The 25536-nt window shown below is 39.4% G+C and overlaps 1 long non-coding RNA gene across 1 annotated transcript in view; it reads left to right on the forward strand.

The window, feature by feature from the left end:
* Window positions 1-22590, forward strand: part of LOC132650825 (uncharacterized) — a 177531-nt gene extending 154941 nt beyond the window's left edge. The window contains exons 2-3 of the long non-coding RNA XR_009588900.1: window positions 10716-10764; window positions 22485-22590. This is a non-coding gene — a long non-coding RNA (uncharacterized LOC132650825). The remainder of the gene's footprint in view (window positions 1-10715; window positions 10765-22484) is intronic.
* The last annotated feature ends 2946 nt before the right edge of the window (window positions 22591-25536 follow it).

Raw genomic sequence — 25536 nt, forward strand, 5'->3', positions numbered from 1 at the left:
CTCCCAGATATCAAACAAATCTGTCTCCTGGTAAATGCATGGGTGGGGGAAACAAACACTTCAAAGTTGTTCAAAATTTTGAATGTCTAAGAAAGGGATTTAAGGTTTATAAATGCAAGTTGTAAATGTCCGAAAAAGTGGATTAAAGTATGTAAAAATGAGATTCAAAGCATTTAAAATTTCAGAGTTTTAAAATATTAATCAGTGGAGTTTTGATATACTATGAAAACCACCAGGTGAAAGCACTGCTAGTTTTCTCATAGTTACAGGATCAAAGTTTTTAATGTCCTTTCATTCCTGCTGAAGATATACTTCAATGCTTCTCATTGTGCTGAAATCTTATCTGTCATTACATATTCAGAGAGAAGAAAGGCTGTTCATTTTTTAGCCCAGAACTATCCTTTTTTGGTGTCCTAGCTGATCTGTAAAGCATCAGTCTACCCCAACTGTTTACAGACACTTGTTACCTGCTTTTCCTACAGTGAAAATTTCAGTGTAGATTATAGAATGTGGTCATGTTAATATATTCAGAACTTGTATAACAGTGCATAAACTTTATACAACTCTGATTTAAACTTTAAGGAGTTGAGACTTGATACACCTATCACAGGTCAAACAGAATCTAGATTAAGACTAGTCAATTAACAATTCAGTCCTTTCTGTCTTTTATCTATTTCTAAGGATAGGCCCTTTTTTTCCTCCTATGTTGGGGCTCCTTTTCTCTCTGGCTGCACTGGTCTACTGAACTATGCTTTCTCTATCTTGTGAAAGCATTCCTAAGTGTTCTTTACTTCCCCCCAAAAAATAGGAATCCAGGTGTGTGTCTGTGTGTGTGTGTGTTTCTATACAAATACTCCATAACTATACAACTACCAGGAACAGAGGTTTTTATGTTTATTTCCTGCTCAGAGAGGAAATATGTACTTAAGTTTCAAGAAGGAACTTTTCTACAAAGGACCATCCTAATCCCAAAATTGATCTTCAGATGAACATATGTATCAATTATAGCATCAACTGAAAAACAGGAATTTGAAAAAGCCTAATGAGTCCTCCACAGTATCAAATAACCAAAACCCAACTCAAAGTTTCTCAGAGAGATAAAGTGGCAGATGAATACTTCAGAAAGTAAAGAGATGAACAACAGAAAAGAAGACAGAGCCAAACAATGACTTCAATTGGGCTTTGAGGCAAGAATCAGCAGTCTCCACCAGAACTTGGATGAGGGATAGAATAAACAGTTGTACACAGCAAATACTGAGTGCCATAAAAGACAAACCATAAGAGAAAATTGAGATTGTGAGGGAGGAGAAAGACAGATAAAAAGGTTGCAAATGAAAATCATAAAACCTCTAATCAAATCAGAGAACACTGGGATTCCAGCAGAGCTAACTAAGCAGAGAACAGAATATGGGCATGAATGACATGAATTTCAGAACACTCCATTACAATATCAGTGATAAATAAATAAGTTATAAGTATGACCACAGTATCTAAACTCTGAGATACTTTAAAGATACTAAAGGCAGAACACGTGAAACCGGAGATTCTAAGATTTGTACTGAGCACATAGAGATATTCAAGTTCACTTTAACAGAAACTCTCCAAGTCTCTGGAAAGAAACAGATATTCAAACATAAGACATTTAGATGACCAGATAGACCTGAGAAGAATGGAAACTTAACTTGATATATTACAGCCAGTGTGTTAAAAATATGTAAGTCTCACCATGGAATCACACCATGGAGCAGACACAAAAGTTGTTCTTTTTTCTATCCCTGATGTCTTTCTGACCTGGTACACAACAAAAAGAAGTGGAAATGTTTGCAGAGGCACAATGAAGGAGAAAAAATGTGAAACTGTTTTTCACATTGTTCTGTATCTAGTTCATTATTCTCAATGGAATTACATGTATTAAGCAGGTCATGTACTATCTTTTAACCAGAACGACCAAGTACTCACAGGTCAAACTTCCATAGTAGAGTTGGTTTTCTGTCAAAAAGGATCTGGAGGTATTGGGATAGATCAAGTGGGATGGAAATGGGGATAAATGTAGCGAGGTTAACATCTGCCTCCATGTAGGTGTTGGTCTCTCCTTTATAACCACAAGTGAACAGAGGCAACTCCATTGATGTATACACAGGTTGCAGGAGGAGGCTGAGGCAAAGCAAAGGAAGGGACATGTCAGGCTCTTCACTACACAGAGACAGACCCCTGCATCAAGGCGGATCAGGCTCAGACTTAACAATGTCAGAGAAGACTTTGAATGCTACAGCTGCTTCCTACTGTTGCTTCAGGCTCTCAGTCTGTGCACACCCAATGGTTCTCATGATGGGCCAGCACGCACACTGCAGCAAATTCCAGACATCTGAGGGTCACAGAACTGAGATATTCCTGTCACTGTAGCCAAACTTGCTCTGAATTTGCTGTCTTTTTATTGTTCTATTTCCCTCTCATCCATGCATTCTTGGAATCCTGTAGCCCTAGGGCTCTGCACCTGGTTCTTCTATGTGGGTGAAAAACATGTTTGGTTCTTTCTTTCTTCCACAACCTGTATGATTTCATCATGGTCCACAGTGACTTTGGAGAACACCATAGTCTGAGACAAAATTGTAGGTCATCAAAAAACAGCTTGTTTGTTTTGGATTGCTACTGTGAGAGGTAGTTTGAACATTTGAATTCTCCTAGTAAAGAAAGCAGGGGCAGTCATGCTTTGATCATATTGCTGGCTCTTTGATCACTTTCACCAGTCAAGGTGTCAAAACTAGGCTACATGGAAAGTGCATCCAGTTTTAATGAGACCTGATAGGCTACAGCAAGATAGTAGTAGAGGAGTGGATTAGATAGATTAGATCCATCTATCAGTGGATTAGAGGAAGGACATGGGGTGGGAGGAGCTGGAGAGGGAGAGATTCCAATTATACTTGTGAACATGAAAGTAAAAATTGGTGACCCAGCCTTATGCAGGACACCAAGGTTCAGGGTTCTCAACTCAGCTTTTGCATTCAGATCTCCTCCTGGACATCTGGCACCAAATTCAGAATTATACAAGACCAAAAGAGGGGGCAAGCTGCTCATAGTCAATTTAAGTCATAACAGGTAACATATTTACGACTTGTGTACTTAGTTTAGATTACCAGCCACTTTCCTCTTTACGTTCTTTCCTGATTAAAAGACAAACATGAACCACCTGAAGAATCAGGATATTAGTAAGTTTTGGATCCTGTGAATATGAACTCAGTTTTGAACCTGGCAGAAGAAGGCTTGAGATGGCTGGACTCAGTCAACTGTCTTATAACAACAATCAAAAAGAAAAATATTTCATCTCTGTACTTTTTTCTAATTTACTGTAATACTATTTATCATAATTACTATTGATATTCTTTCATGGTATTATTAGATATTATTGTTATAATATGATATAAACAATATAATGCAAATCAAATTGTTATATCTACCTTAGGTAAAATTCATTCATTAAAACACTGCCATGAAATGTCAAAAGAGCTAAAACTGCAAGAGGCATTGAAGGTAAGAAAGTGAAAAAAATGATGTAATGTTAATTCTTATATATAAACAAACAAAATAACTAATGTCTCCTATGTATAATGTTACAAAATTTTGGTTACTGAAATTTTTAAAAATATATACAGATTACACACACACAAACACACAAACCTATCTGTCTATCTATCTATCTATCTATCTATCTATCTATCTATCTATCTATAAATATACCTATATAGTGAAATTTCTATGTAGGCACCAGCTTAATTTCTCTGTTTTCAGTGAGTTCTATAAGTGATGTATTCAGCGATAGAGACTTCCAGTTAATTTATGGAAAGAAAATTATAATTTTGACAAAAGTGTGGCTTCTTTGGGCATTCAAATAAGACTCCTTTGGCCACCACCTCAAGTAAATATAGCCCAGTCTTCATTTAATGACAAGTGACATCCTGTTGGGACTCTCTCATATTATTTCATTTGGATCACCTTCAAATATGTATATATTTTTGGAAGCTTCTACTGTATTAGGTTACTACAGTAACATTCAAATGACATTTCATTTTTGCTGTCTTTCTTCATATTACTTTACTTAATGTCCTCTTTCTTTCCCACTTCCAACCAATTCTCCTTTATAAGCCCATCTTCCATCTATAAATAACTATTTTATTGCCCTATCCTAGGGAGATCTAGTTACTTGTTTTCAAACACTAATCATTTACTTTGTGTGTATCCTACTTGGTTTTATATACTGTAGGTTGCTTATCATTCACTTTACAAATAATATTAACATGTAAGTAGATACATGCCATATTTGTATTTTTGACCTGTGTTACTATACTCAGACTGACTTTTTTCTAGTTTACCTGTAGATATGCATTTAATTTCAAATTTCATAATTTACTTTATAAAATGACTGAGTAATATCTTGTTGTGTAAATATCTACACTTTATTTATCTATTATTCTGTTGATGGACATCTGGGTTATATCAAATTTCTGGAAATGTTGGTTAGACATGTTTGCACAAATATCTCCATTTTAGGATGAAACATTCTTGGGATATATGTCCAAGAATGATAGAGCTGGTTCTTGAGGCAGAGAAATTCCCATCTTGCTAAGGAACAGCCATAAGAATGTCCTTAGTAGTTAAACATGTTTGTACTCCTACTAGCAATGTCTGAATATTCTTAGCCATTGTGACTCTCTTTAGACTATATCTCAAACCAATTTTGGTTTCCATTTCCCTGATGACTATGGATCTTGAACATATTTTTAAAAGTTTCTCAGCCATTTGAATTTCTTTTTTTAAGAATTCTCTATTTAGAACTGTATATGTGTATTCTTTTGATTATATAGTTTCTTGATATTTATTTTTTTTACTTATTTATACATCTGAAAATTAGCTTTATTTTGGTGTGTAGTTGGCAAAAGTATTTTCGCTTTCTGTATGCAGCTACATTGTCAGAATGATGGTGTCCTTTGTCATACAGAAGACTTTCAGTTTTCTGCTGTATTTTTGAGGATTGTTTATCTTTATGTCTGGGAAGGGCTAGGAAGATCTCCACTGCTCTTAGGTAACTAGGATTAATAGACTAAATCTCTCCATCCTAAGAAAGACAATCAACACATTCAGTGCAATTCCTATCAAAATTTCAGACAATTCTTGACAGATGTTGAAATGACAATTTTTAGCTTCAAACAAACCATGACAGCTAAAACAATCCTAAATAAGAACTGGGAGAGGGATCACCTATCCAAAGATTAAATTGAACTGCAAAACTACAGTAGTATATAACAACATGGTATTGGCAGAGTTAACAAACAGTTTGGTCAATGATGACATCGAACCTCCAGGCAGAAATCCACATACCTATGAACACCTGAAATTTTTAAATTCATAAATCTTAAAATAAACATTGAGAAAAAGAAAGCATGTTCAAAATATTGTGGTGCTACAGCGTATGTATGCATGCAAAATAATTCAAGTAGATCCCTAATTATCACTCTGCACAAAACTCAAAATTAGATTAAAGACCTCAGTAAAATTAAGAATACCTGATGGATGAGAAGTTAAGGAATAGCCTTGAACTCACTTGCTGAGAAAAAAAAAAGACTTGCTAAACATAGGTGCATTTATTCTAATCTTGAGAGAGTTGTTTTCATGTTTTAGACTGTGTTGGTGAGGCTTATCATTTGAATTTTTGTTTGACCTTTCCATTTTTTTTATTTCTAGGTCTATTTCAGTTTTTAATTTTATTGATTAGTTTTCTAATATGATGTCTTCAACTGCCTTCAGCATTTTATTTCACTGTTTGTGTTCATAGCCATCATTGAGGATTTATCCATATCCGCTGTAAGATCCTTGATTTATTTATGTTTTGAGGTCATTGTGTTGGTATGTGGCTATATTGAATTTCTCAGGGTCTGCTCTGGTAGAGTTGTTGTGATTTGGTGTCTTGATTGTTAATGATTTTGGTTTCTTACTGGTGTCTAGGTAACTGGGTTTGAGATGATTATGATTCTAGCTTTTGCTCTCTGTACTTGTTAATTTTAGGTTTGTGATGTTGAACTTCTTCACTTCTGTTTCCCTCTCTTGATCTTAGGAAACATTGCTCGCCGTGTATTGTCTTGTAGAGAGTATTTCTGATTGGGTGTCTTGATAGGTCATTAGGGATACTAGACAAAGACTGTTTTTAGGTGTTGGTCATTACATTAAAAATAATGTTGAAACCCAAGAAGCAAGATGGAGTGGCCATTTTGTATCTCATAAAACAGGCTTTCAAACAAAAGTAATCAAAAGAGAACACTTCATACTCATCAAAGGAAAAATCCACTCCAACAACCACTCAATTATGAACATCTATGACCCAAATGCAAGGTGAGCCTCATTCATAAAATAAATATTATGAAAGCTTACATCACACATTGAATCCCGCACATGAATAGTAGGAGAATTCAACACCCACTTTCTCCAAGAGACAGTTTATCAAGACAGAGACTAAATAAGGAGATAAAGAAACTAACAGACATCTTGAATTAAATGGGCCTAACAGATATCTACAGAACACTTCTCTGCAGCTCATGGAACCTTCTCCAAAACTGACCATATATTCAGTCATAAAGCAAGCCTCGGCAGATATAAGAAAGTCAAAATAACCCCCTAAATCTTATCAGACAACCGTGGATTAAAGTTGGACTTCAACAACAAGAAAAACAACAAAATGCCTAAAATCTCTTAGAAACTGAACAACTCTACTCATCTACCACAGGGTCAGGAAAGAAACAAAAAACAAATTAAATACTTTCTAGTTGTCAATGAAATGAAGGTACAACATCCCCCAAATTATCGGACACAAAGAGATGCTAAGAGAAAAGCTCTTAGTATTTTTAGAAAATAAAATGCTTACCTAAAACAATTGGAGAGATCCTGTACTAGTAATGTAGCAGCACACTTGAAAGCTCTCAAACAGAAGGTAGCAAACACAGCAACTAGGTGTAGATGACAGGAAATATTCAAACTCAGGGCTGAAATCACTAAATTGGAAACAAAGAGACTGATACAAAGAATCAATAAAACCAACAACTGGTTCTTGAAGAAAATCAACAAGATAGACAAACACTTATCCAAACTAACTGCAAGGCAGAGGGAGAGTTCCAAAACAACATCAAAAACAAAAGTGGGGACATAACAAGAGACAAAGAGGAAATCACCCCCCAAAAAAATCATTAGGTCATAATTCAAAAGCCTTCATTCCACAAAATTAAAAAAATCTAAAGTAAAAGAACAATTTTCTAGATAGATTTCACTGACCAAAACAACATAAAGATCAGGAAAAAGTTTAAACAGTACAATAACTGCTAAGGAAATACGAGTCAATGAAAATCTCCCAACCAAAAAAGCCTAGGTCTAGATGGCTGTAGTGCAGAATTCTACAAGACATTCAAAGAAGAGCTAATACCAATGATGATCAACTACTCCACAAAATAGAAACAGAAGGAATATTGCCAAATTCAGTCTATGATGCCACAGTCACCCTGATACCTAAAACACACAAATACCCAACCAAGAAAGAGAATTTCAGACAAATTTTAGGCATGAACATCAATGCAAAATTATTCAAGAAAATACAAAGTGAATTCAGAAACACATAATATATATGATCCCACCGATGCATGTACAGTTCAAGATACAAAATCTTCATCAATCTAATCCACCATATTAACAAGCTCAAAGAAAAACAATCATATGATCATCTCATTAGATGCAGAAAATGACTTTGACCAAATCCAACATCCCAGCATGATGAAAGTCTTATAGAGATCAAGAATATAAAGTCGATATTTAAACATAATAAAAGCTATAAACACCAAGTTCATTGCAAGCATCAAACTAAATGTAGAAAAATTCAAAGCAATTCCACTAAAATCAGGGACAAGAGAAGGATACCCATTCTCTCCATACCTCTTCAATATAGTACTTGAAGTTCTAGCTAGAGCAATAAGAAAAGTAAGGGAGGTCAAGAACATGCAAATCAACAAGGAAGAAGTCAAAATAACGCTTTTTGCAGATGGGATGTTAGTGTGTGTATATGACCCCAAACATTCCACCAGAGAACTCTTACAACTGATAAACAGCTTTAGCAAAGTAGCTGGGTACAGGATTAATTAAAAAAAATCAGTAGCGCTCCTGTACATAGGGGACATATGTGCAAAGAAAGAAATTAGGGAAACTACACCATTCATAATAGCCAGTAATATGATAATGTATCTTGGTGTGACTCTAACCAAGTAAGTGAAAGACATGTATGAAAAGAACTTCAAGTGTCTGATGAAAGAAACTGAAGATGATCAGAAAATGGAAAGATCTCCCAATCTCCTGGATCTGTAGGATTAACATAGTGAAAATGACCATCTAACTAAAGGCAATCTACAGATTCAGTGCATCACCATCAAAATACCAACACAGTTCTTTTCAGACCTTGAAAGAACAATTCTAAACTTCATATGGAAGAACAAAACACCCAGAACAGCTTAAATAATTCTATACAATAAAAGAACTTTTGGAGTTATCTCCATCCCTGACTTCAAGTTATACTACACAGCAATAGTAATAAAAACTACATGGTACTGTAATAGAGATAGACTGGTTGGTTGATCAATGGAATTGAATCAAAGACCCTGAAATAAACCCATATACCTTTGGTCAATTGAATTTTGACAAATAAGCCAAACGGTACAATGGAAAAAAATACAGCATCTTCAACATATAATGCTGGTCTAACTGTATCTCTGCATGTAGAAAAATGCAAAAAGATATATATTTATCTCCCTGCAAAACAAACAAACAAACAACCCTTAAATCCAAGTGGGTCAAAAAACTTCAATATAACAGCAGATAAACTAAATCTGTTAGAAAAGAAAGTTGGGAAGAGCCTTAAACTCATTGGTACAGGAGACAACTTCCTGAACAAAATACCAACAAATCAATCCTTAAGATCAACAATTAATAAACTGAAAACTTCTATAAGGAAAAACACACTATCAATGGAACTAAATGTCAGTCTACACACTAGGAAACAAAAAACCTCATCAATCCTATTTTCAACAAAGTGCTAATATCCAAACGATACAATGGACCCAAGAAATCAAACACCAATAAAAAAGGATCCAATTAAATAATTGGCATTGAATTAAACAAAGAAGTTTCAATAGGGAAATTTTGAATGCCTTAGAAGCACTTTAAAATGCTCACCTTCCCTCATCATCAGAGAAATGCATATCAAAATGACTCTGAGATTCCATCTCATACCAGTCTGAATGGCTAAGATCAAAATGTCAAGTTACAGAATATTCTGGCTAGGATGGAGACAAAGGGGAACATGCCTTCCTTGCTGGTGTGAGTGTAAACTTTTACAAGCACTGGTTCTTTCTCAGAAAATTGGGAAGAGCTTTATCTCAAGATCCAGCTACACCACTACTGGATATATACCTAAAAGATGCTCAACAAGAAGGATACATAATCAAACTACATTAACTGAAGTTTTATTTGTAGTAGCCAGAACCTGGAAACAACTTAGATGTCCCACAACTGAAGAATGGATAAAGAAACCGTGGCACATTTACACAATGGAATACTACTCAGCCATTAAAAACAAAGCAATCACGAAATTTCTAGGAAAATGAGTGGAACTGGAAAAAATCATCCTGAATGAGGTAACAGAGATCCAGAATGACACACATGGTGTGTACTCACTTACATGTGGATTTTAGCCACATCATACAGGATAAGTATACTATGAGGCACAGACCCATAGGAGATAAGCAACATAGAGGATCCAAGGGAGGATGCATAAATCTCACTTCGTTGTAGAGTCAGCATGGACACAAGTAGTGGTTGAAGAGGGGGAACAAAGCAGGAGAGGGGGGTGTAGAGAGTTAAGAGAGTGGAGATCAAAAATGGGGAGAGAGGACAGAAGGCTTTTAGGGAAATGGCCTGAGGGTGTTGTATCTCTAGGACAACCTGGGGATCTAACTCAGAATAGACTCCTGAGAGGATATGAGGGAAATTCAAGCAGAGACTCCTAATAGCAGAGGCCATAGAGACTGAAGAGTGCACCCTCTAACTAGAGTAGTCTCCTAGTACAGGGAGAGAAACACCAGCACACCCTCAGTGAATTCAATCCCAAATTTACCCTGCCTTCAAGATGTGTAGGGAAAATGATAGAGGAGTTAGAGCCAAGAGTGAAGGAATACCCAACCAAAGCCTGACCCAACTAAATACCTATATTATGGGAGAGTGGCCACCTCTGTTACTGTAAATGATACTCTGCTAAGGTTACTGACAGGAGCCTGTGACATGTACTTTGGAAGACGCTATGTAATAGTGCTTCAAAACATATCTTGAAACTCACAGGCCAACAAATGACGATGAGTAGGAAGTCTTGTGGAAAAGAGGGAAGAAAGAGAGAAGGACCTGGAGGTGACAGGAGCTCCACAGGAATACCAACAGAGCCAACTAACCAGGCCCCAGGGAAGCTTGCTGAGACTGAAGCATCAACCAAGTTCTATGCAGCAACTGTACCTAGGCCCCTACTAAGATGTAGCCGATGGGTGGCTTAGAGGCTTCATGTGTGTCCTCTAGTAAGGGAAGTGGAGTCTGCATTGGAAATGGATTCACTAGCTTTTTGATTACTTCCACCACTTCCTTGACAGGCCACAGATGAAGATGACATGCTATTTCCTGATGCAACTTGATGATCTGGTGTGTATGGGAATTGGAGCTTCCCTTTGTTGAAGAACAGGCAAGGGTTGGGAGTGAGGGAGGAAAGTAGAATAGGAGGGACTGAAAGTAGAGGAGGGATGGGACTCCAATCATGACATAAAATGAATAAAAAATAAGCTTAAAAAACAGAAATAACTGTGCCCCATAAATTTGGGTAAGTTGTGCCTTCATTTTCATTAAATTTTAGGAAGTCTCTAATTTATTTTTTTTTTAATTTCTTCCGTGAACTAGCTGTCATTGAGTAGAGAGTTGTTTAGTTTCCATGCATGTGAAGCCTTTTTTGTTATTTCTGTTGTTGCTGAGGTCTTATTGTAGTCTGTAGTGGTCAGATAGGATACAAAGGATTATTTCAATCTTCTTGTATCTGTTGAGGCAATTGCTTTGTGTCAGACTATATGGTAAATTTTGTAGAAGGTTCCATAGGGTGCTGAGAAGAAGATATACTTTTTTGAGTTTGGGTGAAGCTTCTGTAGACATGCATTAGGTCCATTTGATTTAAGACCTTTGTAAATACCTTTATTCTCCTATTTAGCTTCTGTTTAGGTGATTTTTCCCTTGTTGAGAGTGGGGTGTTGAAGTCTTCCACAATGAAGGTGTTGGGATCAATGTGTGATTTGAACTTTAATAATGTTTCATTTACAAATTTAGGTGCTCTTGTATTTGGGGCATAGATGTTCAGAATTGTGCTGTCCTCCTGGTGTATTTTTCCTTTATTGAGAATGAAGTTTCCCTCCTTATGCTGTTATTAATTTTGTTTAAAAGTCTAATTTATTAGTTGTTAAGATAGCTACTCCAGCTTGTTTTCTGTGTTTGTTTGCTTGAAACACCTTTTCCAGCCCTTTATTCAGAGGTAGTGTCTGTTTTTGTTGCAGAGGTATGTTTTTGGACAATTTCAACAAACAGTAGATTACACAGAGAAGGGGCTGTCCATCTCAGGCAAAAGTAAAACTAAATACAATAAATCACAGCTTGTACCCAGGCTAATTTCCCAGGACCAAAACTGAAATCAAAGAAGTTAAAAGAACCATGGCTTCAAAGAAATATAGAACCAAGCATTTTCAGACATACATGAAACCACAATTAGTCACAGAAGTGAAGCAGTAGTTTTTGGCACAAAATTAAGTAATGAACAATTTATCACACAGAGAGATGAAGTGGAACCAAAACCTGGCTTTTCCTGGGCTTTTCTCTGCCAAAGCAGCTCCAGAGAGGCCAAAATTGATTCCTACTCTCTGGTAGGCTCCAGAAGGCTAAACTGATCCCTACAATGGCTTCCCTGTCACAGAAGTTCCAGAGGGACGAAAAACTCACTATGTAGCAGAGAATTCAAGCTATGAACTGGTGGATACCCATCTAGCTCAGACCCCATGAGCTCAGGTGGACCTCTGAACAAGCAGTCCTGGCATTAACACCACTTTTAGAGCGTTTGTCTGGAGGACCACAGCAGGAATCCCAGATTCTCTTGTGTCCTAGGCCTTTAATATGGACCTGTTTCACTGTCCTGAAGGCCCAGTTTTAAAAGTAAAACCCAGGATCAGGAAGGTTGCTCACTGACCACTGAGTAGGCCACAGCTGCCAATCCATCCAGGTCAGCCAAGGCAACTGTGCTCATAGAGGGTTGGCAACACTAGTGTGGAACAACAACTGCTGTCAGAAAGTAACTTGTCCCTCAGTTCTACTTTTCCTACACTGCTCTCTCTCTCTCTCTCTCTCTCTCTCTCTCTCTCTCTGTTTCAGCCAAAATAGTCTCAGCAATTCTCTGGTTTCCATCTCTTTTACCTGCTCTTACTCAATATCCCAGGGAACACTAGATCCTGCCAGCCTAGTATATCAAAAAGAATGTGAAGGTACATTTAGTGAGTATGTTAGTAACTGCTCAGTCGAAAGTCACAAAACTAGAAAATCTCAGATCCCAGACCACAGTAGGAGACCATCTTGTCATTTGGTACATTCCCCTTAATCCCACATCATTTTGAAACTTCTCTGTTTAGGAAGCTTTCCTGCTTATTTAATTAAATAAACATTAAAGTTTCATTTCCTACCTGACATTGTCACAGAGGTAAAGATATAGGATCTGGATAAAGGAATGAGATAAAGGCTTGTTGGAAAAAGTCACTGGATACTGAGGAAAGCCTGTTTACTCATCTCCATGGAAACCTCAAGATTCCATCAGTTGCTGATTGGCTGAGAGGGAGAATGATGTCATGAAACAGGTGATAGCCCGTAATAGTTTCAGTAGCGATGTTTTAAAATGGACAAGTTGACACCCTGCTTGAGAGAAAGGCTCAGCATCCCTACATGCCTCAATCTGAGTAGCTGAAAGCATACAACCCAGAGATGACAGTTCCTGTGTCCAGGACTCTTAGTTCAGGGAAAGTGTCACATATTTTTTTCAAGTGGTCATTAATAAATTCATATGTCCTTGACATGTTACTTTCACATTATCACAGATTTCATTCATATTTGTTAAATGCTCAAATATGCCCTTAATCAGTGAATTACTTACTGTTAAAATGCCCCCAAGGTAACTCTTTGAACAAAGTGTTTAATTGAGACTTTGCTTAAAGTTTTACAGAGTTCATCTATGATGTCATGTCAGCAAGCAGTAATCTTGTCATTGTCCTTCAGCAGAGCTGAGAACTTTTTATACTGAACCACAAGAGGCAGACAGAGCAAGCCAGAGAGACACACAGATAGACAGAGAGACAGACAGACAGACAGACAGAGACCCATAGAAACAAAGACATAATCTGACAGAGACTCCATTCTGTCTGGTCACATTCATTGGCTTATCAACTTCAAAGCACACCCTCCTATAATATAACTCTAAAAGAAATTATATTATCTAACAAGGCCATACCTCCTAAACCTTTCCAGACAGTTCCTCATTGGGGACTAAACATGTAAATATATGAGCTTATTGGAGACATTGCAATTCAAATCACTAGGAAGTAATAAAAGATGGAGGAAATTCTAGGCTAAATGAAGATAGACATCCTGATAGTCTGTCATTCAATACAATGATTAAAGTCACAGAAATTTTCAAGGACCAAAGGACAGGATTGACAATCTCCTTTGGGGAAAATGTAGAATATTTACATAAAGGAGTGTTACTCAGTTAAGAAAATGACATCATGATATTTTCAGGCAAATGAATGAAACCAGTAAAAATCATCCTGGATGAAGTAACTAAAATGCAGAAAGAGAAATATGGTACATATTTTTTGTGGATATTATTCATTAATTAATTAATAACCAACCTACAATCCATACACCAAGTGAGGGTAGCTATAGAGGAATGAGCTAGTAGGTGACACTTGGATCTCCTGAGTTGGGGAAATAAAATGTATTTTACAGGTGGACTGGGGCCTGTGAAGAAAGAGAATAGGTGGGTGAGGTGAGGAGTGGCAAGAGAGATATGATAGAGGAAGTTAATCCTCGAAGATACAGCCTGAATAGAGGGCCATCTGAGAGATGATATGGAAACCCACTGAGGTGGAAACTTCCTGGAATATAAGAAGGAGATCCAAAGGTGGTCTCCTAATAAGGGGGGATAAAGTTCCAATAAGCCATCTATTGTGACCAAACCAGTCTTTCACTAGTGGGACTGGGTTGCAGTTAATTGAGTTGTTGGGCCAGGGAGTCCTACAGAAATTTCCAAACAACCTAGGCTGTTGTTATTAAAATATGTTGCTCTCTGCCAACTGATAGATCAGCATCATATTCTTTCATCCACAGAGATGTTTCCTTCTGCAGCAAATGAGATTGCATACAGAGATCCACAGTCAGATATTATGAGGTGCAAGACCTTAAAACACACAGCTCTAAATGGGTTTTCCCCATGAAATTCTGCCTCCCCTCAGATCTCTGGGAAGCCTGCAGAAGAGGAGGCAGAAACAGTTTCAGAAGTAGAGGGAATGGAGGATATGAGAAGAACAAAACATTCTAAATCAGGCAGGAGAAGGAAGATGATGTAACACTCCTTTATGAGACCTGATAATCTAGGGTCAGATATAAGGGGGGAGTCCTTTCCTATCAGGGGACTAGAAAAAGGGCATAGGAGTACAAGAGGGAGCATGGATAGGACTGGGAGGAAAAAAGGGAGGGAGCAGCAGAGGAGATACAAAGTGAACAAATTGTAATAAATGAAGAAAAATTGTGATCTAGTTGATGAAGTATAGAGCTCTTCAGTAGCAATGGTTTCTACTTGGGAGTAAGTCCAGTGTTGGGCAAGGATGAACTCAGTTATCTTTATGGGCATGGGCACTGAGACATTGACCATGGTCCAATGAGTATATAAACAACACATATTGGAACTGATGTATCTTTTTAATTTATTTTGAATGTGACCCATGGGTAGGAATGTGAACCTGGAATCAATGGAAAAGGAGTGTAGTGTATATTATAGGAAATTCCCACATAATCAATAAAAATAATATGTTGACATTTTTTCCAATGTCTTTTAACATGGAGAAAAGATTCAGCTAAAGGAGTGCAGAGTTTTACTTTGTAAGTCATGCTTTCCAGGAATTCGTTATTTAGTAGAGAATTCTAGCCATGAACTAGTGGTTACCCAGCTAACTCAGACCCAATGTATCAGGTGGAACCTCTGAACAAGCAGTCCTGGCACTAAGACTAATTTTAGAGAGTGTGTCTGGAGGACCACAGCAGGAAACACAGATGCTCTTATGTCCTAGATGGGAAGCATGGACCTATTTCTCTGTCCAGAAGGCCCAGGTTTAACTGTAAATACCAAGTGGAGGGATGCTTACTGACTATACAGTAGGACACAGCCTCCAACCCAGCCAGATCAGCCAAGGCAACCCTGCTCATAGAGGGTTGGCAACACTAGTGTGGAACAGCACCATCTGTCAAAAAATATCTTGCTCCTCAGTTCTTCATTACCATACCCCCCCTCTGTTTCAGCCAAACCAGTCCCAGGAATTCTCTGGTTTCCTTCTCTTTTACAGGCTCTTATCTGATACCCCAGGGAGCCCTGGACCTTGCCAGCCTATAAGGTATATTTAGTGAGTATGTGAGTAATTGCTCAGTTGAGTCTTCCCTCCCCCCCCCCTGAGGGAGGAGTACCCTTGCTAGGCCACAGATAAGAACATTTTAGCCAGTCCTGAAGATACCTGAAAAGCTAGGGTCAGATGGAAAGGGAGGAGGACCTCCCCTACAGTGTACTTGGAAAGGGGCAGGGAGAAGATAAGGGAGGGAGGGAGGGTCAAATTGGGAGGGAAAGAGAGAGGGGGGCTACGGTTGGGATACAAGTGAATGACCTGTGATTAACTTAAAAAAAAACTTAAAAAAAGAAAGTCACAACCCTAGGAAATTTCAGATCCAAGACCACAGCAAGAGACCATCTTGTCATTCTGTACATTCCCCTTAATCCCATATCATTTTGAAGCTGCCCTACCTAGGAAGCTGTCCAATTAAATAAACATTAAAGTTTCATTTCCTACCTGATATTGTCACAGAGGAAAATTGGAGTAAAAGTATGGGATCTGGATAAAGGAATGACACAAAGGCTTGTTGGGTTTCACAAGAAAAAGTCACATGTGCACAGGATCAAGAGATATTGGACACTGAGGAAAGCTTGTTTACTCATCTCCATAGAAATCTCAAGATTCCATCAGGTGCTGATTGGCTGAGAGGGAGAATGATGTCATAAAACAAGTGATAGCCAGTAATAGTTTCAGTAGCCATGTTTTAAAAGGGCCAAGGAAAGCGTCATATATTGTGGTCATTAATAAAGTCACATGTCATTGATATGTGACTTTTACATTATCACAGATTTGTATTTGTATTTGTATTAATTTGTATTTGTTAAATGCACAGCTATGTCCTTAATCAGTAAATTGCTTACTGTTAAAATGCCCCTGACCAAGGCACATCTTTGAACAAAAAGTGTTTAATTGGGACCTTGCTTATAGTTTTATAAAGTTCATCCATGATGTCATGTCAACAAGCACTCATCTTATTGTCATCCTTCAGCAGAACTGAGAGCTTTTCATACTGAACCACAAGAGGCAACAGAGAAAGAGAGAGAGAAAGACACAGAGACAGAGGTTGAGAGAGAGATGGAGACTGAGAGAAAGAGAGACACAGAGACAAAGAGACAAACAGACAAAGACCAACAGAAACAAAGACAAAAAGTGAAGGAGACAGAAAGTCAGAGACTACATTCTGTCTGGTCACTTCTATTGGCCTATCAACCTCAAAGCACACCCTCCTATAATATAACTCCAACAGGAATTATATTTTCTAACAAGGCCATACCTCCTAACCCTTCCCAGACAGTTCCTCATTGGGGACTAAACATGTAAATATATGAGCTTCTTGGGGACATTACAATTTAAATCACCAGCAAGTAAAAGAAGATAGAGGGAGACCTCTAGTCTGAATGAAGCTAGTCACCCTGATAGTTTGTCTTTCAATATAATGATTAAAGTCACAGCAACTTTCAAGGACCAATGGACAGGATTAACAATCTCCTTTGTGGAAAATGTGGAATATTTCCATAAAGGAGTATTATTCTGCTATGGAAATTAAATCATATTTTCAGGCAAATGGATGGAACCAGTAAAAATCATCCTGGGAACTTACAGTTCGTTTTTGCTAGACTTATAAATAGAATCTTAAGCTTTTCAGTGACCCTCTCTCTCTGAAGCTCTAGTAATCTGAATGCTGTCATTAGAATATGCAGGCACCTAGATTTATGGCCCGCAGTTATTTCAGTAAATACTTTTGATTGCCATGGTCAGCTACAGGCTTCTAATTAATTCTAAGTATTAGAAAGGTTCAAGTAGTATTAGGGTGACACATGCTGTTAGAAACATAAGAGAAACACATAGTAGCTTGAAAATCAGTGAGTAAATTAGAGTCAACAATATTCAATAGCAATTAGACTTGAATTTTAAAATGTTTATTGTTTGAGAATGTTATAGTTTACATACTGTGTTTTGATTAAATCATCATTATTTCATCCTATCCAGCTCCTCTTATATACCAACCTCCACTTCCAATTTTCCCCAACTACATGTGGCCTTTTAAACCCACTGTGTCCACTTATTGCTACCTCTATGTACATGAGACCATGCCTGGGGCATGGGCAATCTATTAGGGGTAGCATCCCTAGGGTTGCATTTCCTCCTCCAGCTGCCAATAGTTCTTCAGCTAGGTGTGGGACTTTGTGAACCACTCCCACCCCCATGCTAGGATCTTTGCCTGGCTTTATCTTCTTCCAGTCTTACACATGTAGTCGCAGCTGCTGAGAATTCATGTGTACCAAGACCCTGTCATGTCCAGGAAATACTATTTTATAGTAGTACTCCACTACCTCTGACTCTCTCAAGCACTCTGCCTTACTCTGTGTGATGCTCCCCAAGCCTCGGGAGGAGTGGGTGTGACATATACATCCTACCTCCAGCAGAGCATTTCACAGTCTCTAGATTTCTATACTAGACTAGGAATTCTAACACTTAACTTAAATTCTTGCCACTGTTACGGAAAAAGGTCTCTTCCTGTCTCATTATTAGTAGAAAGAGTAAATTTTCAGTCAGGGGCAAAACCATACCTTTGTGAAGTGCTTATCTCTAGGCTAAGAAGCTGAGGCCAAGAAAACAAGGTTTGAAGTCTAACTGTGGCTACTTGGATTTCTGGGTACAGGTTGTTATTGGAATGCTTTTAGCTACAAATGAGAGGAACTTGATTCAGCCCAGCTTAGTTCCTGAGGGCATTTGTTATCTTGGAACAGAAAGTCTGAAGGCATCGTGACCCATGTTGTGACCAGGGCTGGCTCAGGTGCTTTAATTTTCCCCTCTGGTTTCCTGCATGTGTGGGCTGGTCTTTAGATGGCTTTCCCCATGTTAGAGAGATGGATTCTAGTTGCTTGTGTGTCTCACAATTCCTGGCTTGCATTCAGTGAGGAGGGAGCTGTCTCAACCCACGGACTCCTTTGGTGGGACAAGGTTAAGTTTTTGTTGACCTGAGTCAATAGTGACTGTGAAGCACAGTCACACACTGTTAGATTTAAGCTTGGATTCTGAGCCACTCCCCAAAGAGGGAGCTGGATTACCTTTATCGATCAAGATTAATCAGAAGTTACCCTTGGAGCTGAAATACAATCAATCTCCACTAAATCACATGGCCTTGGTGGGGAAAAACTAAGTGTGTATCTCAATAGACATAAAGACAGGAAAATTTATGTAGACAAGCTGGATAGTTAGTTTTTGTCAACTTGACACAAGTGAGCGTCACCTGGGAATAGGGAACATCAACTGAGAAATGTACCAGAAGGGCGCTACAGATTTTGAAACCTTTTTCCTGCCCTTTGCTGCTGTCTGCCAGCCTTTGTCCTCTCATAAATTACTCCCACCCAAGATGACTACTAGATCTCTAGTCCTTTGCTTGCTTGCTTGCTTGCTTGCTTGCTTGCTTAGTTTGGGTTTCTCTGTGTAGGTTTCCTGGCTGTCCTGTAACTCTATCTGTAGACCAGGATGTTCTTTAATGCAGAGATCCAAATGCCTCTGCCTCCCCTCCCAATCTCTGGGATTAAAAGCCTGAACCACCACCACACAGTCCATCTTCAGTCTCAGCTAAAGAAGGTCTGGGAATACACATGATTTCCTCCTTAGAACACTTCTGAAACATTATATTCTTCATTCCACTTATAGTCAACTAATCCAGACATAGTCACATGATTATATCTGTTAAAAATTTAAAGAGAGCTGGAGATGGCTCAGTGATTAAGAGTAGTGAATGTTCACCAGGTGGTGCATACCTTTAATTCCAGTGCTTGGGAAGCAGACATAAGCAGATCTCTATGGGTCTGAGGCCAGGCTGGTCTACAGAATTCCAGAACAGCCAGGGCTACACAAAAAGAGAAGCCCTGTCTTGATGACCCCCAACAAAAAAAGAAATCTAAAAAGTTTGTTTCAATTTGAAAACAATCTTTCTCTTCTGCACAGCCATGTAACTAGACAAAAATTAAAGCTCATATCACCTATAAGAAAAATAATGTCTATTAGTGAGAATTGAGTTTCCCTTCCAAATTCACCAAATCTATTTGCTGCTCCTCTTCTTTCATCCCCTAAGCAATGGTGTACCCCAAAGCCTGGGGCCTGGTAATTTATTCTTATCTCTGTGACAACATTCTGAAGACATCTATGGAAATGTCACAGCTCTCTCTGTGCTAATGATTCCCAGATATTAATGATTAGTCTCTATTTGCCCTATCTTTTTACACTTTACCTGGATGGTGATGATCACAATTCAGGGCATGATGGGTCTGTTAGCATCTTAATGAAAGTAGCTATAATTACCCACAAAAGAGTCAGGGGGGGCATCATTAGATCCTCAACTAAAATTACAACCACTTCCCTGCACCCTGCATGCAATTCTGCTAAGTTACGCATACCTTTCTTGCTGCCTGACCAAAAAAAAAAAAAAAAACAAAAAACAAAAAAAAAAACTTACTATTGATAACTACTAAATAAATCTCTAATCTTCACCTCTTCACCTGTCTTTACTCCTGGCTCATGTATCTGAACACCCAAATAACAGTTCCATCTTGATTAAAAACAATCATATTTAACACGTCCAAAATCAAACTCAGTTACTTCTCCCCTTTCTCCCCTTGCTTGAATTTATATACCAGTTACCGAGGTTAGAATTTTTGTTACTTTCAACCATTTTTCCTACTTCATCCCTCATAGTAATTTAGCATGAAGCTTTACTAATTTCAGGTTTCTAACTCTAGCGTCCACACCATTATTTCCACAGCAAGTACTCCTGAGTTTCCTCACACAGGTCCTTCTGTGTGCAGCTCACTGCCACTTGAGTCACAGTTTTGTTAATTCTTGGTTCTTAAGAACTCTCATTTTCAAAGCCAGAGAAACAGCTCAGCAGGTGCTTGCAGCCATGCCTGATGATCTCCAGAACGTGTTTTGTAGGAGAGAACACATTCCAGCAAGTCGTCCTCTCACATCTAGACATACGCTGCGGTGTACACACACACACACACACACACACACAAATTCAGTCTCAAAATACAGTATTTTGCTTATGGAAGAACATACTTTTGCTTATGTCACCTGCAATATACTGCTTAATAGTTGCAAACCATTTCAAATACTTTTCTAATATACTGAAGCCAACTGATTTTTAGAATATACAGGACTTCAAGTGAATATTAATGAAAATTAATATAGTTTAATAATATATATATAATTTTATATCTATATAATCTATAATTTTGCCAGCAAATAATTTTTTGCCTGTGCCATTTCTTAAGACTTAGGACCTTGCACATGTTAGAGAAGAGCTCTGTTACTAAAATACATCCCTAGTTAGATGGGTTATTTCTAAAACAGTAGAACAAAAAATAAACATGAAGGACAAATCTCAATAAAACTAAAACAAAGTAACAGAGTAAGAAAAGTAAAGGTAATTAAATAAGTAACTTTGTATTTTAGAGACAAATTACACTTCCACCATCATCCAAATATAAAGTTAAATGAGGTTTTTTTTGGGGGGGGGATAATGTATGTGGGTATATGAGTAAAGAGAACAGAGGTAGATATGGTGTCTTCTTCCATTACTGTCAACCTTATGTCCTCACAGAACTTGAAGCACACTGATGCGGCTAAACTATGTGGCCAGGAAGCTCCAGGAGTCTCTGCCTCCCCAGCCCTTGGGTTACAGATGCTGTGAATCACTGAGCCTTGATATTTTTATATGGGTGCTAGGGATTAGGCCCTCATTACACAACAACCACTTATTTTACCAAATGAACCATCTCACCATGCCCTCCAAAAATATAGTTTTAAATAATGAATTATCAAGCTGTCATAAAAATCAGTGATTTTAAAGCTTTGTCCTTGTAAATAATAACATTAGCATAAAAAGCACAAAACTGAAAGCAGTAAGTATTCAATAGTAATAAAGTCAATGAAGCTGATCTTCAGATATATGATTCTATCATTAAAAAGTATGTTTTTCCAAAATTGTATAGACAAAGAACTTCCTTATCTCATCAATGTCAAGGAAAAATCAAGATGCTTAAAGTACATTTTATCTTCTTTATGGTTCCTGGACTCTTTGTTTTTCAAGAGAACATTTGTGTGTGTGTGTGTGTGTGTGTGTGTGTGTGTGTGTGTGTGACCTTGGCTGTCCTAGACTCGCTTTGTAGGTCAGGCTGGCCTTGAACTCTCAGAGATGCACTTGCCTCTACCTTTCTGAGTGCTGGGATTAATGGTGGGTTTCTGGAGTTTTTATGTTGATAAAGTGGTAGATTTACCAACATTTAAAGGAATAAGAGACACCATGGATCCCTTTACCACGTTATCTTCAGCAGACAAGCTGCATCCTTACAGTGCAGTAGCACTGTTAGGATGCTGGTATCATATAAGAAGCCACCATTCTTATTCAGATTTCCCCATTTCATGTGTGTACACACAAGCCCACACCTTTAATTGCAGCACTTGGAAAGCAGAAACAAGTGGGTCTGTATGAGTGTCACTGTCATCTATATAGATAATTCAAGTACATCTAGGACTACATAGTAAGACCTTGTCTCAGAAAAAGGAAAGAAAAAAAAAAAGGAAAAAATATGTAACTGAAAATATGTAACAGCAAGATAGTTCCACAGAAAAAGGCACTTGCTGTCAGGCCTCATGACTTAAGTTTAATTGCAGGAACCCACATGCAGGCTGTGGCAGCACTGGACTCCCTGTGCCTCCTTTCCTGGAGGACTGGCCGCAGCATCACCCTTCCTCAGGATGCAGCGCGCAAGTATATCCCTAGGGCCACTGCAGAATGCGCCCCCGCCTCCCAACCCCGGAGGCAGGAGGGCAGAGTCCCGGGTACCAGCAGCCTCCAGAGAAGCTCTTGGCAGAACCTGCGCAGGCTCTCCCGATCCGCCCAGCCCCCGGCTGCATCGCCCAGGCCTAGACCCACGACCACGGTCCTGTGGGTCCTTCACACACGCCCACAGCCAGCCAAGCTAGGCTGCACCTGGATGGCTGATACCCGTGGACCCGCCGCTCCTCCACCTCGGGACCCAACCCTCTCTCCTCCCCGTCTCCCAGCCGCGATCCCAGGCCCAGCACCACCTAGCACACTGGATAGCTGCTGGGGGCTGAGGCGGAGCGCAGAGGTGGAAGAGGGGGAGGAGCCCGCAGGTGGGAGCGGAGCCTGGGGCGGAGACGGGGGAGGAGCCCGGGGGCGGAAGCGGAGTCAAGGTTGTAGGCGGAGCCCGGTGGCGGAGGCGGAGCCTGGGTGGGCAGAAACGGTGCCGGGGATGGAGGCGGAGGCAGAGGGCGGAGGCGGAGCCCAGGCGGCGCCCCCCCCACATTCTTACCAGTCGAGCCATAACCGCCGCCATCGCGCCCCAGAAGCGGGTTCCAGTAGCCAACCCTTGTCGCCGCAGCAACCCAAAGGGAAGAGCTCAGCCTTTTCCCTTTGGAGGTTGTTGCCATAGCAATGGCGCTTACATCACGCTTGACAATGGAGGCGCGCACTGCGCCTGCACTGCGCCTCGCGCCTGCCCCTTCTCCGCCCCATCCGAGAGGGCTCGGCCTTCAGGTTCCTCCCAGGCCGCTCAGACACACTGCTAGGGAAGTGGGCGGCAGGGTGCTTTCTTGCCACCGAGGCGGAGCTCTTAGAGGCCGAGCCTCTGCTTCAACGCCCCCCTCCCCTATTCTCTATTTTCCTGGAGCGGGGTCTTTCCATCCACCCTCTCTCCCTTTAGCAGCGGAGGGAGAAGTGCATGGAGGGGTGCGGGGTCTGCCACTGGCAGCGCGGATGGGATTCTCCCGTCCTGGGCTGGAAGCTTGGAATTTGCACCGCCGAGGCTTTTTGCTGTAAGTTTCCTGTTTATGTTGTGCAGATGGGGATTTTAGAAATATGCCACCGAGCTGGCGGGGGGAGGAAAAGACTTGCGCAATCTTCAGAGGCGCCAATGGTTTCTGGGCTGTGACTTGTTAGTGCAAGCTGAAATAAACCCATCTCTTCCTTAAGTTGCTTTTGGTCAGAGTGTTTTATCACAGCAACAAAATAAAATTATGACAAAGCTGTTTGGAAAAGTCAACCCTATAATTCATGACAACAACTGACCTAATTTTGCCAAGCAAAAATGTCAGGTTCTTAGAGCCAAGTTATTAGAACTTCCTCATTCTGAATTAAGGTTTCATTTACTTATTATTTTTTTTTTTGCTTGTTTTTATTTTCTTATGGCTAGAGCTGGAGCATGGCCAGTACAGTGTTGTCCTGGCATGAACAAAGCTCTGGGTTCAGCCCACAGCAGGAAAAGCATGAAGTATGGGTTAGTTCATAGCTGTAATTCCAACATTTGGGAAGTAGAAGCAGGAAGGTTAGGAGTTCATGGCTTGTCACTATCTTTGTCTTTAAAAATCAAAACATAGCAGAGCATGGTGGTGTTATGGTTTTAATGCCTGAGCTCAGAAGATAGAGGCAAGTGGAGCTCTGTGAATTCAAGGCCAGGCTGGTCTACAAAGCAAGCTCCAGGCCAACCAGAACTACATTATGAGACCCTGTCTGGACTTTTTGGTTTGGATGGCGGATACATGCATAAAATGAATTTCATGCTAAAAGTGTAAAATATACTGAGAACATTCACAGCTTTTACTTTTAAAAAAAGATTTATGTATTTATTCGTATGTTCACAATGTTCTGCATGCATGTATCTCTGCATGCCAGAAGAGGGCACCAGATCTCATTATAGATGGTTGTAAGCCACCATATGGTTGCCTGGAATTGAACTTAGAGCCTTTGGAAGAGCAACCAGTGCTCTTAACCTCTGAGCCATCTCTTCAGCCCCCAGAGCTTCTACTTTTTTGTTTAGTTTTTTTAATGATTCTTTATTAATTACATTTTATTCACTTTGTATCCCCCCTGTGGTCCCCTCCCTCCTCCTGTTCCAGTCCCTCCCCTCCTCCACCCTCTGCATGCATGCCCCTCCCCAAGTCCACCTGATAGGGGAGGTCTTCTTTTCCTTCCTTCTGATCTTAGTCAATTAGGTCTCATAAGGAGTGGCTGCATTGTCTTCTTCTGTGGCCTGGTAATGCTGCTTCCCCCTCAGGGGGAGGTAATTAAAGAGCAGGCCAATCAGTTCATGTCAGAGACAGTCCCTGTTCTATTATAATGGAACCCACTTGGATACTGAACTGCCATGGGCTACATTTTTGCAGGGGTCTTAGGTTATCTCCATGAATGATCCTTGGTTGGAATATGAGTCTCTGGAAAGACACCTATGCTCAGATTTTTTTTTGTTCTGTTACTCTACTTATGGAGTTCCTGTCATCTCCAGATCTTACTGTTTCCCACTTCCTTCCTAAGATTCCCTGCACTCTGCCCAAAGGTTGCCCATAAGTCTCAGCATTTGCATTGATTGTCTGCAGGGAAGAGCCTTTCTGAGGTCCTCTGTGTCAGGCTCCTGACTTGTTCCCTCTTTTCACCTTCTTTTGATGTCCATTCTCTTTGCCTTTCTGAATAGGGATTGAGCATTTTAGCAAGAGTACTCCCTATTGATTAGTTTCTTTAGGTGTAGAGATTTTAGTAGGTTAAACCAGCTTCTACTTTTAATGCCAGTCCTAACTGTGTATAAGTTCATTAAGTTGTTTAGACTTTGGGTCTGATTAATTTGATATGTAATTCTTTTTTTTTTTTTTTTTTTGACTCATAGAAGAAACAGTTTATTTTGGTTTACCATTACAAAGGGAAAGTTCA

This window comes from Meriones unguiculatus (genome assembly GCF_030254825.1).
Source record: "Meriones unguiculatus strain TT.TT164.6M chromosome 13 unlocalized genomic scaffold, Bangor_MerUng_6.1 Chr13_unordered_Scaffold_33, whole genome shotgun sequence".
Taxonomy (NCBI): domain Eukaryota; kingdom Metazoa; phylum Chordata; class Mammalia; order Rodentia; family Muridae; genus Meriones; species Meriones unguiculatus.